The sequence below is a fragment of the Eubalaena glacialis genome, chromosome 6 (assembly GCF_028564815.1).
Source record: "Eubalaena glacialis isolate mEubGla1 chromosome 6, mEubGla1.1.hap2.+ XY, whole genome shotgun sequence".
NCBI classification, from domain to species: Eukaryota; Metazoa; Chordata; class Mammalia; order Artiodactyla; family Balaenidae; genus Eubalaena; species Eubalaena glacialis.
The window spans coordinates 45584430-45596622 of record NC_083721.1 but is presented as its reverse complement, the minus strand read 5'-3'; positions in this window follow the sequence as shown (position 1 = coordinate 45596622).

Genomic DNA, 12193 nt, shown 5'->3' with positions numbered 1-12193 from the left:
ACTTTCACCGGAAAGATAAATACAGTTATTTAGTGAGCAAGTCTGCTGAGATTCATACATTTAACTCTTTAAGGTATGTAAGACATTTTGGAAGGACAGGAAAATCATTTATTGGGTACTTTTCCTGAGTATTAGATAGTTTACATGTTTTTAAACTTACCTTCAAACTACCATGTGACAAAAACAAAGGTCCTAAGTAGTAGCAAGGATTCAAACTCAAGACTCTGACTCCAAAGTATTTGACGTTTTTAAAATACGTATTTTATAAAAGACAGACTATGGAAATATTTTGTCAAGAAAGCCATAACCCTGAATGAATTGAGGCTTCCAAATTAAATGTCCAAAATGTCTCAGTATTACTTATCTATTTTATACATATTAGTATATATATGTCAATCCCAATCTAAACACCTGCTGTATAAAAAAAGAAAAAACAAAAAGTCTCAGTAAACTCAAATGGACATTTAAGGATTTATTTAAGTCAGAGAAGATAAATAAGAAAGAAAAATTCTACACATTTGGAATATGTGTTATCATATTAGCAGATGAAAAGAGAAACCACCTTTAGTTAACAATTAGTTTGCTATTATTTTTTGTATGGAAAATTATGATTATTAATACTTACGCTTAAGTGGGTAAAAAATAACCTAATCCTGTTTGCATTCCCCATTCTACCCAGTTTCCACTCACACCCTATAGGTAATCAATTTAATTTCTTCATGTCATTTTTTTCTGCACTATTGAGCAGATACACGTGTATTTTCTTTTTTCTCCTTTCTTTCTTACATAAAACTAGCATATTATGCATATGAATTTGTACTTTGCTTTTCCATTTAATGGTACGGCCTGGATATCACTCCATATGTGTATATAGAGCTCTTCCTCATTCTTTACACAGTTGCATAATACTCCATTGTGCTGGTTCCATAGTTTATTCAACCATTCTTTTAGGTACGGGCATTTGGATTGTTTCTAAAATTTTGCAATTAAAAATAATGCTGCTATGAATAGCCTGGTACATATGCATTTTTTGTCTTGTTGGAGGTGTGTATAATCAGAGTAAATCCCTAGAAATGGAAATTCTGGATCAAAAAGTAATTAATTGTGTTAGTTTATTGGGTATTTCCTTCCAAGAGTGTTTAGCATTTGCTTTCCCAGCAGCCATATATGATAATGCCAGATTTCCCATAGTCTTGCCAAGAGAATGAGATTTCATTCTTTTTCATTTTCACCAACCTGTTGAGACATGTTATCTTAATGAGGTTTTAATTTATATTTCTTTAATTATGAGTGAGGATGAATATCCTTACACACACTTAAGGGCTATTTTTACACCTTTAATGCGAATTATTTTTTGTGGTTTCTTTTCCCTAATTTTCAATTGGGTTTTTGGCCCAGTATCCCTAATTTTTATGATTTACCTATTAAGAACATTAACCCTTTATCTGTGGTATATATTGCGAGCTTGCAATATTTAATTTTATGTTTGTCAGTTGTCTTTTGACTTCGTTTATGGTTTTTTTGCCAAGAAATTTGCTGCCATTTCTAGGTGAAGTTATTGATAGTAGTTTATTGTTTCTTGGTTTTGAATTTACAGTTAGAAAGTCTTTTCCTGACCTCAAAATTAAAGAGAAATTCATATATATATTTTTTTCTAGTACTTGTATGGCTCCATTTGTTTTTGTTTTTTACATTTAAATTGATGATCCATTTTGAATTAAGTTCTTGAATATGGTGGTGAAGTGTATGGATTTAATTTTATATTTTTCCAAATGGCTAACCAGTTGTCCTGCAACACATTAAAATGTCTTTCTCTGCCTTATTAATTTGAAATGCCACCTTTAACATATAACATATGATAAATTTCCTGTATGCATTTGTATCTGTTTCTGGACCTTTATTCTATCCCAATGATCTGTTTGTCTATTCATGTACCAGTACCATATAGTTATAGTTAATAGAGCACTCAGCATAATATTTTTTGATATTGATCCAGTTTGTTGCATGTATCAGTAGTATGTCTTTTTAAATTCCTGATATATTAATAGTATTATATATTAGTATAGAATATATATAATAGTATTCCATTCTATTAATATATCATGGTTATTTAGCCATTTTCCTGTTGATGGGCACCTGGAATGTGTTCCAATTTGGTTATTTTGAATAAAGCTGTTAGGAATATTATTTTAAAATTCTTTCTGAGGATATCTATTTAAAATTCTTTGAGTAAATACCTAGAAGTAGAATTATTGTGATATGGGACAATAATTTTTGTTTGTTTGATTTAGACAGAGTTTTTAAAAGTTTTAAAATTGTGAGACATTTTCCAAACTTGGTTTGCCATTTTACAAATTCACCAATAATGTATCAGAGTTCTGATTGCTCTACATCCTTGCTAGTATTTGGTGAAGCTAGTCTATTTTTATTTTTTGCCTCTGTGATTAGTCTGGAGTGAGATTCATTGTAGATTTATGTTTCATTTTTCTCATATCTCATACTCAAAAATGATGTTCAGCATTTTTTGAATGTTTATGACAGTTTTTTTTTCCTTCTTTCTGAGGTATCTATTAAAATAGTTTTCCTTTTTAAAAATAATTTTGACACCTGAAACTAACACAACATTGTAAATCAACTATACTCCAATAAAATTAAAATAAAAAGATAAATAGAAAGAAAGAAAGGAAAAACAATTTTGAGGTGTATAGACTTCATATGTATTCTGGATACCAACCTCTTGTCAGCTATATGTTCTGTGAATACTTTTCCAAGTCTTTGGATTATCTTTCCTTTTTGTAATGTAATCTTTCGGTTTCATCACTTTGAGCCCTCTCACATAGACCTTTGCTTACACACAATAATATGACATTCTTATACACTTTCTCCTAATAGTTTTACAGATTTAATTTTCAAGACTATGATCCATTTCAAATTAATTTTTGCTTATGATCTTAGGCGTGAAATTTTATTTTTATTTTAGATATTCAGTAGTTTCAGCACTGTTTGTTGTAAACTCTTTCTTTTAACTATTGGATTGTTTTGGCATCTTTGTTCAAAAGCAAATAACAGGGGAGATGGGGAGATGTTGATCAAAGAGTACAAACTTCCAACTATAAGATAAATAAATTCTGGAGCTCTAATGTACAGCATGGAGATTATAATTAATAATACTGAGTTATATACCTGACAGTAGCTAATAAAGTAGATCTTAAATGTTCTCACCACAGGAAAAAATGATAATTATGTGATATGATTAAGGTGTTAGCTAATACTATGGTATTGATCATTTTGCAATATATGTGTATCAAATCAACACATTGTGCACCTTCAGCTTACACAGTTGCATGTCAATTATATCTCAGTAAAACTAGAACAAAGACCAAATAACTGTAAAAATGTGGCTGTAGTTCTGGTCTCTTTATTGTGTTCTACTGATCTACTGTTTGTCAGGTCTTATGCTGGTACCACACTGTTTTGATTATTGTAGCTTTACAATAAGTCTCGAAGCCAGGTAGTATAAGTCCTCCAACTTTATCCTTCCTTTTCAGTACTGCTTTAAGATTCCTTTTTAGCCATGCAAATTTTAGAATTGGTTTGCTAAATTCTTGGGAAAAAAATCTGTTGAGATTATGATTGGGATTCTGTTATATCTATAGAGCAATTTGGAATTTATGTCTTAAGTATATTGAAACTACTAGTCTTTGAACATGGCATAGCTCTCCTTTTTTGTCTTTATTAATTTCTCTTAGGAATGTCATGTATTTTTCAGTTTAGAGATCTCAAATATGTTTGATTACATTTATTCCTAAGTATTTTATGTTTTTAGATACTTTTGCAAATCAAAATTTAAAAATCATTTATTTTCCAGTCATTATATACTGAAAATAAATATACACTTTATATTTTATATTGACCATATACCTCAAGACCATGTTAAATTCACTTATTAGTTCTAGTGGTAGTTTTGTTAATTTCTTAAGATGTACCTCATACACAATTACTGTCTGCAAAAAGGAGTATTCTGTTTTCTTTCTTTTAAAAAATTTGTATGTCTTTTACTTCTTTTTCTTGCTAACTTGCAGTGCCTAAGAGCTCCAGTACAATGTTGAATAGAAGTGGTGAGAATAGACACTTTTGCTTTGTTCCTGATCTTGGGAAGGCAGGGTGATTATTGTATATTTAACTTTTAGTTATGATGTTGGCAGTACGTTTTACATGCATGATCCTTTAGCAATCGAAGGAAGCTTTTATCTATTCCTGAAAGTCTGAGTTTTTATCATGGATAGATGTTGCTTTCTGACAAATTATTTTTCTAGATTTATTCCAATGACCATATAAAATTTCCCCTTTACTCTATTAATAGTATGCCTCATGAACACAAATTTTCAAATATTCAAATGTCAGCATCATTTCTGACCTATACTCAGTAAATGTCAGTAGCTCCCCGTCAAATGGTGACAATGGAAAGTGTTGCCAAACGTTGCCAAATGTCCCCTGGGAGGCAAAATCACCTCCAGTTGAGCACACCTCTTTAAAGTAATGCACCTCTTCTTCATGCACACAGAGATTTCCATCAATTTTTATGGCATTACTTTTACTATGAAGTGACTACCAGCAACCACCTGACATTTGGGTAAAGGCCCACAATAAAGAATGTCTTAGCTTATGTTCTTCCTAAAGCAAATTTGAGACAAAGATTTGAGTGCAAGTAGTTTATGTGGGAGGAGATCACAGGAAATAGTGATACTGGAATGGAGGTGTAAGGAAAAAGAAGGGAATGAGACTATATTGATTAGGTTAATTAACAGGTTCTGGTTATGGACAACTTGGACTCATTCCTGTCTGGGATCTCTGGGAGGTTTCAAATATGTGAGTTTTCCTACTTGAGGGCAAAAAAAGCTGAGGCATTTATCCACCAACTTTCATGTTTGGGAGATGTTTCCTGAGGCATTAATTTCCTCGCATTTCAACTCAGCCTTCCCCATGGCAAGACTAGGGACTCAAGTCCAGAGAATACCCACAAGCAAAACACTTTCAGGTACTTACAGTAGAAAGCAATTAGAGAGCAACAGTACAGTGAATGCCAAAGGCACAATGGACAGGTTACCATTAGTGTTTGATAGAGTGACCAAAATAAACTACAAAGAAAAAAAAAAGTACCTGGAAAAAAGACAGAAAATAGAATATATAAAAGACTTCAAATTTCTCTCCTTGATATCCTTAGACAGATGTGAGGTATTATGAAGAAGAAACTCTCAGAGAACAAGAAAGATTTTTGCAAATAAACTACAATTGCTGGTATGTTATAAAATAAGAATGTTGTAAAAGAAATTCAAAGAAAGTCTCCAAAAGAATAGAGCAAGTGTATCAAATCCATGAGAGATTTAAGGGAAAAAAACATAAAAACAGAGATGAAACCAGTCCAGACAATACCTGTCTATAGAATTTTTAGAAAAAAATATAATTCATCCAATGAGAAAAAATTAGGTGGAACATAAAGGGGGATCATAATGATATTGAAAAGATCAACAGCAATGCTTGATTCTAGAACACATGGAATAATCACTTTAAAGTCCTGAAGAAAGATGACTTTTAAATCTCAAAATTCATCAAATTATATATAAAAAATAAAGTGAGAGTGAAGATAAGTTTAATTCTAGGATTAAAAACTTTATCTCTTGTATACTCAATGATATTCCATCCAATGTAATTTGCCAGTAGGACGGTGAAGTAAACTGAGAAATAGAGAGATAGGAGATCAATTAAATAATGTATTAAACCCAGGCGAGCTGAGAAGGGAAGTTGAAGTATGACAGTACTTCAACCATCTAGAGATCGTTTACTGTACATTAAAATAGTAAGATAGAGGGATCTTGGAAAATGAGAGGAACTATTAGAAAATAAAAGATGAGGACTTCATAGACTATTTCATATATTTGGGAATTTCAAATAAAATAAGAATAGGTAAGTGCTAGATTTGATGGAAAAAATTAAAATATGTGTAAAAATACACATGTAAAAATGAGACAATTATTATCTCCAAGAGACCCTCAACTATATAAAACAAGATAGACAATCTGAGAGCATTAATTCCATTAGCAGTGAACAATATTTATACAATTGTTGTATTGATATAATTAACATTATTGACATAAATATATTAAGAGAATGGAGGAGATAGAATAATGATGTAAGATAAAATTTTAATCTATTATAACATATAATGACTAAGATTGATATATCAAGATATGAACTATGGAAATGAATATTAGGAAAAACAGCTAAAATGTTAAAAATTATCTTCCTCTTGAGAGAAAAACTAGGAAAAGAGATGTGGTCAAAAACTACTGATTTTTCCTTTAATTTGATAATATTACATTTATTACTGTATATTTTACTTTTAAGTTATCTTGCCTATATTTTTTCAGTAAATAATAAAAGGGAATATTTAAAGATAAAATAAATTATTTTTCATAGCTACTATTAAATTCTGGTTATATATATTCTGGTTAATATACAAATATTGTTATATAACAAAATAACATTTTAAATGCAATTATTAATAAACTTCATGGAAATATTAATTAAAAAAATTAGCCCTTATTTACCATAATGTTTTATTAAATATTTATAAACATTTAATCTCTTACTGTTGGTACCCAATAGTACCTGGTTTAGATGGCAATAGAATAAAATATAGAGATTACAAAAATAATTGAAAATAAAAGAAAAAAATGGTACAACAACAAAAAAAGTCAAGAAATATCAAGAGCTAATCAGAATTGCACTCATTTGCTCAACAGATTCAAATCACTCAATAAATGTTTTCTTCAATATTGATTTAATCAAGTTTGAAATTATGCCACAGTTTTTTCATGTAATTTAGAAACTGTAGGTTTACTTTTAGTGTGATTTATGTTTTTCAAGCTATATTAGAATATAAAGAGCATTATTTTTTCAACTTTAAAGTTCTATTGGCCCTTTAAATTAGATATAAACCACAGTGCTGTGCATCTCCTAGGCAACGTATCCTCAGTTTTAGCAAGGGATCCTAGTATCACACAAAAAAATTGAGAAATACTTAGAATTATTTTTATATTTATAAAATATATTATACATTATACTTATAATCATTATTGACAACTGAAATGTTTTGCAACGTCCAAGAGTAAAGAAACTTATTAACTTCATTTAAGCCAGTGAATCCCAAATTACCTTCTTTGCAGAATAATATTTTAGTAAACCATTTAAAAAAATGACTTGTCCAGTGAAAAGTCATTTGAAAAACTTAAACTTTGAAAGCCTTGAAATAGGGGCAGATCAGCACATGAATTGACCATTGTTTATGTAGCTCCTTGCAATATAAAATTTAATTTGTATTTTGATATTTTATATTTGATTGATACTGACTAGAATTTATTCTTATTTGCATATATTGTTGTGAGTAATTAGAACAGAGAGCAATGAGTGGGAATCTGAAAAAATGTAAGTGATGCTATGAGAGATTATAATAGGAAGGCTAAATGTAATTCAAGGATTCAGGAAAGACTTTGATGTGGAAGAGGTACTTAAGCTAAGATATGCAGGATAAGCCATGGATAGTCAATTAGGTGTTTGAGAATAGAAGTACATTACAGGCAAAAGAATCAGCATATAAAGGAGCTCTGAATGATGCCTGGAACAATGGAGAAACTAAAAGAAGGTTAAGTGTGATGAAATACAAAATATAGGTGGGACACATTGAAAGATGAACCAGCAGTGACAGACAAGGGCTAGATGCTGCAAGGTATTATACGTGACATTAAAGATTTTGGTTTGTACTCTAAGGAAGGGAATGAGGATTGTGGAGAGTGAGATGACCAATGTAAGTATTTAAATAGCCTCAGTCAGTATGGAATAAAGATAGATGCAGAATGAATAGAAATACCTAATTAGGTCATCATTACTGTAGACCAGGTAAAGGATGGTGTATGTGTGTGGCATATATAATGGAAGGCATATATTAGTAAGGTGGAAGTGGAGAAGAAAATAAAGGGATGAGTTTTAGAGATATTTAAGAAGAAAAATTAATTGGATTTTAGTGAGGTATTGATATGGGGGCAGGGGATAAAGCTTTCAAGAAAAATTTTTTGGCTTCTGTCTTGCAAAGCTGGGTATATGATGATGTGAACTGAGATAGGGATCACTGTTAGAGGCAACTTTATGTGAGTGTACGTGTGTGTATTACACACATATATGGGTTGATTGAGAAGGGGAATTATATGTTTGTCTTTTAGGAGTGCATTGGTGAGTGTGCAGTTATGATACAGAAGTAACACTGGTTATTTTAATGAGACCATAATATAAAAAAAAAACTGAAGTACTGGTAATGAGCAAAAAGCCAAAAGGGAATGCTGAGATACGGAAGTAGTAACTTCGGAAAGCAGCTGTCTTTCCTAAGGTTTGTGGAATTAAGGAAAAATGTCGAACTTGTTAAAAATTAAAAACTTGGGGGAAGATATCATGAAGCTGGTTCTCAGACTTATAGAGGACACTGCTTGGCTGGTCCTGGTGTTCTAATGTTAGGGGAGGGGCAATGCTGGGATGGAACCATGTAGAAGATGCTAGCTGTTGGTACTGTTGTCTCTGAGGGGATCCAATGAGAGTATTTCTGGGGTTGTTGGAAAGACAACAAACCGGGATCAACTACTGCTGCTGGTTTCAGTGGTCACGACAAGGATGAAAAACCACTGCTAAGCTAACACTATTAGGAATAGGAAGGAAATAGCCTGACACTGTTTCCCTCCTCTAGGCTTCCAGTCCTCTCCAGCACTCTCAATTCATAGATCCCAACAGAAAATCAGTTATTCCCTTAGCCAACTCTATTTATAATGTTATTACTGTCAGATATTATACTATCCTGTATTTATGCTTGTTTACTTTCTCTTCAGTATCATGCAAGCCACATAAGAACACATTTTTGTTTGCTTTATTTACTATTCTTTCCCTACTACTGTGAGAAATAAAATGCACTGAGCAGGCACTCAGTAAATATTTGTATATTAAGGAATGAGTGAGTCCCATATAGCTCTCCTTGATGCCAGTTCTTCATTCTGGGATCCTGTCCATTACTTATGATAGAGTCTTTGCCAGTGTAGACTTCCACCTGTTCCTGACTTTTGGCTTCATATATAATCTTTCTGTATAAGGGAAGAGAAAAATATTTTCCATAAGCTTATCTCTCCTTAGGCACTAGTCATTTCCTATTAGATTTGTCTCACCATTTTACCTGTAATGACTATGTAAGAATGACTGACTAGTGATTTTTATGACTATATGAACTCTCAATTATAACATTATTTAATTACAGTGTCTTAAAGTGACTAAGATCATGGACCCAGGAAAAGAAATCTTTCCAGATTTTGTTTTTTATAAACTAAAAACTTTGGTGATTTAGACTAAGTTTTATGTTGCTGTAATCTCATAAAATTTTAACCATGTTTAAAGAGAATGAAATCTCTTACTTTAATGAATGAAGCTACTTTCTGCCAAAAGACAATATATAACATCATGCAATCATAATTTTATTGTTCCTAGTATTAGACATTTTTCTTTGAAATATCTGTACTCTGAAAAATAAACCAAGTACTCCCCCTGAAATACTCAAAATATACTTACTTCCCTACTAATCATAAGATGTTTTGACAGCTCAGTGTTCTATGAACTGAATGAGGCCACAGTACACCAGGATCTATAAAGGAAAGCATTCTCTGTGGGGGTACATATATTTCACATAATGGTGGCATAATTTATTCTTTTCCATTGTGAAAAGATATCCTGGAACAACTACCAACCAATGTATAAGACACTGAAACAGGCAAGTTGACATTTTTACTAGAGTTCTATGATACCATAATTTTTTTTCCTTGGCAGTACTTCCACTAGAGATCTTTAAAAAGTCTATTTTTTTTCCCTTAAATAATTGCTTCCCCTTAACCTATTACTAATATTGGAGTATAAAATAATGTATAAATAATTTTGACCTTTTCCTGCAATGTCTGGTGGGACTTGACAAGCTGTCCTAGAGTTAATAACGTTACAACATTTCATTATTACAAAGTGATAAATAGGTACACTTTTTCCATTTCTAAAACTCCTATATTTGGCGGGGGGAGGGCAGAAGAAACCATTGGGTATAAGAAGACATTTTTTTTCCTGGAAACCAAGCCTATCATTATTTTAGTAAATTATATTATCATAAGGGATTATCAATGAGAAATATTTTAAAATTGGAAAAATACCACGATAAAATCAATTCTCTAATTATCATTGTTTAAATTATACACTATAGAATACTGAAGAGACTAAAATGAATTTTGGTATTTCTTACAGCTGGCTTCATAATTTCTCTTTCAGAATTTCAAGTGCTGTCAGTTTAGAAAATTCATTTAAGCTTAAAATGTGTATTAAGTACCCAATAAGTACAAGCTATTGTCAATCACATTTCCTACCTTCAAGCAGATAAATACATTCTGGCGCTAATGATAAAACAAGCAAGCAAAACAGTGTAATATTGGATAGAATAAGGAGTTATAAACCAAATAGATTCTGAATAATTTAACATTCCATTTGGTTAAGAGGATTAGGGATGGTTTCCCAGAGTGGTATTTGAATTAGGACAGGGCATTGAAAGGCTGAATTGGTAGCTGAATGTGGTGATGTAAGCTGTATCCAGGGTAGGGCATTAAGAAGGGAACTAGAAAGTGTAGAGAGAGATAACATTACAGTAAGATACAGCAGGGAGATAATGCCCAATAATGATAAGGTAGAGCATAAACAGAGGGAAGGTCAATTTCAACTGATCATTATACATAATGAAAAGTTAACAATAACAAATCAGTTTTAAGCTAGTGTGATGGGAAAAACACTGGTGCCAGTAGCATTCAGAAGGAGGGAGAAAGATCATGTTAGATGTGTTCAACAGGACGTGGAAATTATAATCTGGGGTTTGAGGGAGATCAGAAATTTATTTGTTAATTCCTACAAAATCTGTGTTTAAATTCATGAGAATTGCTGGGATGGAAACCTAAAGAGAATATGTATATATATGTATACATATATATATATATATAGAGAGAGAGAGATACAGATATAGATATTGATATATACAGATATATAGATATATACAGATACAGATATATATAGAGATACAAATATATATATAGAGAGAGAGATACAGATATAGATATTGACATACATATATATATATATACACATTTAGAAGATTGGTTTTCAGTTTTTCTTTATTCCCAAGCTAGATAAGTTCTCTTTTGTAAATTTCCTACATCACTTTATGCCACATTTACTGCACATTTACTTAGCATTGTTTTTTGTTCCATAATTATTTGTGAATTTAACTCACCACTGAATTTTTCTGATTATTCCTTAGGGGAAAAAACATTTATTCAACTTTCTATTTCCTTCAGTGCCTTTAGTAATGCTTTACACATAAAAAGAAGCAACAAATATTTATAGAGCATAATAGAATAGAGCAAGAACATTCCAAGCTGGAAATTTAAAGATAAACTGCTTAAATCTGACTCTCCTTAAATTCACCAATAAAAACTTCAGGATACCAATAATTTTATTTTGATTGAACCGGACTGAAAATTTAAAGTAGGACCACTTAAAAAGTTGAACAAACAAAAAAGAAATAAGATAAAACATAAAATAAACACATGTGTAACCTTAGTTTCTCCATTCCTTATCAGCATATTTTCATTAACAAGTCTATTTGTACTGCTTAGCCTGGATCAGAGTCCAAGCATCAGAGCTTTTCCTCTGTGGGCCACCCTGATTCTTTTGGATAGGGAAGTCTCCCTTCCTCTTGTTAATGTGGCGGCACCTGTAAAGCTTAGTTGTTACTCCAGTGGTGCTCAACATTGTATTTTGAGCTTTCCCACAGCCCTCCAGAATTACCTGCTAACTTAGTACCCACTGCCCTCTGGGAAACAGATAATGAAAGTAGACATTAATCTGCATCAAAGTGACAGGTTGGTGTAAGGATAGGTTTCACCAAATCCTGTTTTTCTTATTTTTTTCTTTTGTTCTGGGCTCATGGGAACATGTGATTTCCCAGCTTCCCCTGCAGTTAGGTGAGACACAGTGATGGAATTAGGAGTGGAAGTGACATAAGGTACTTCTGGACCAAAGC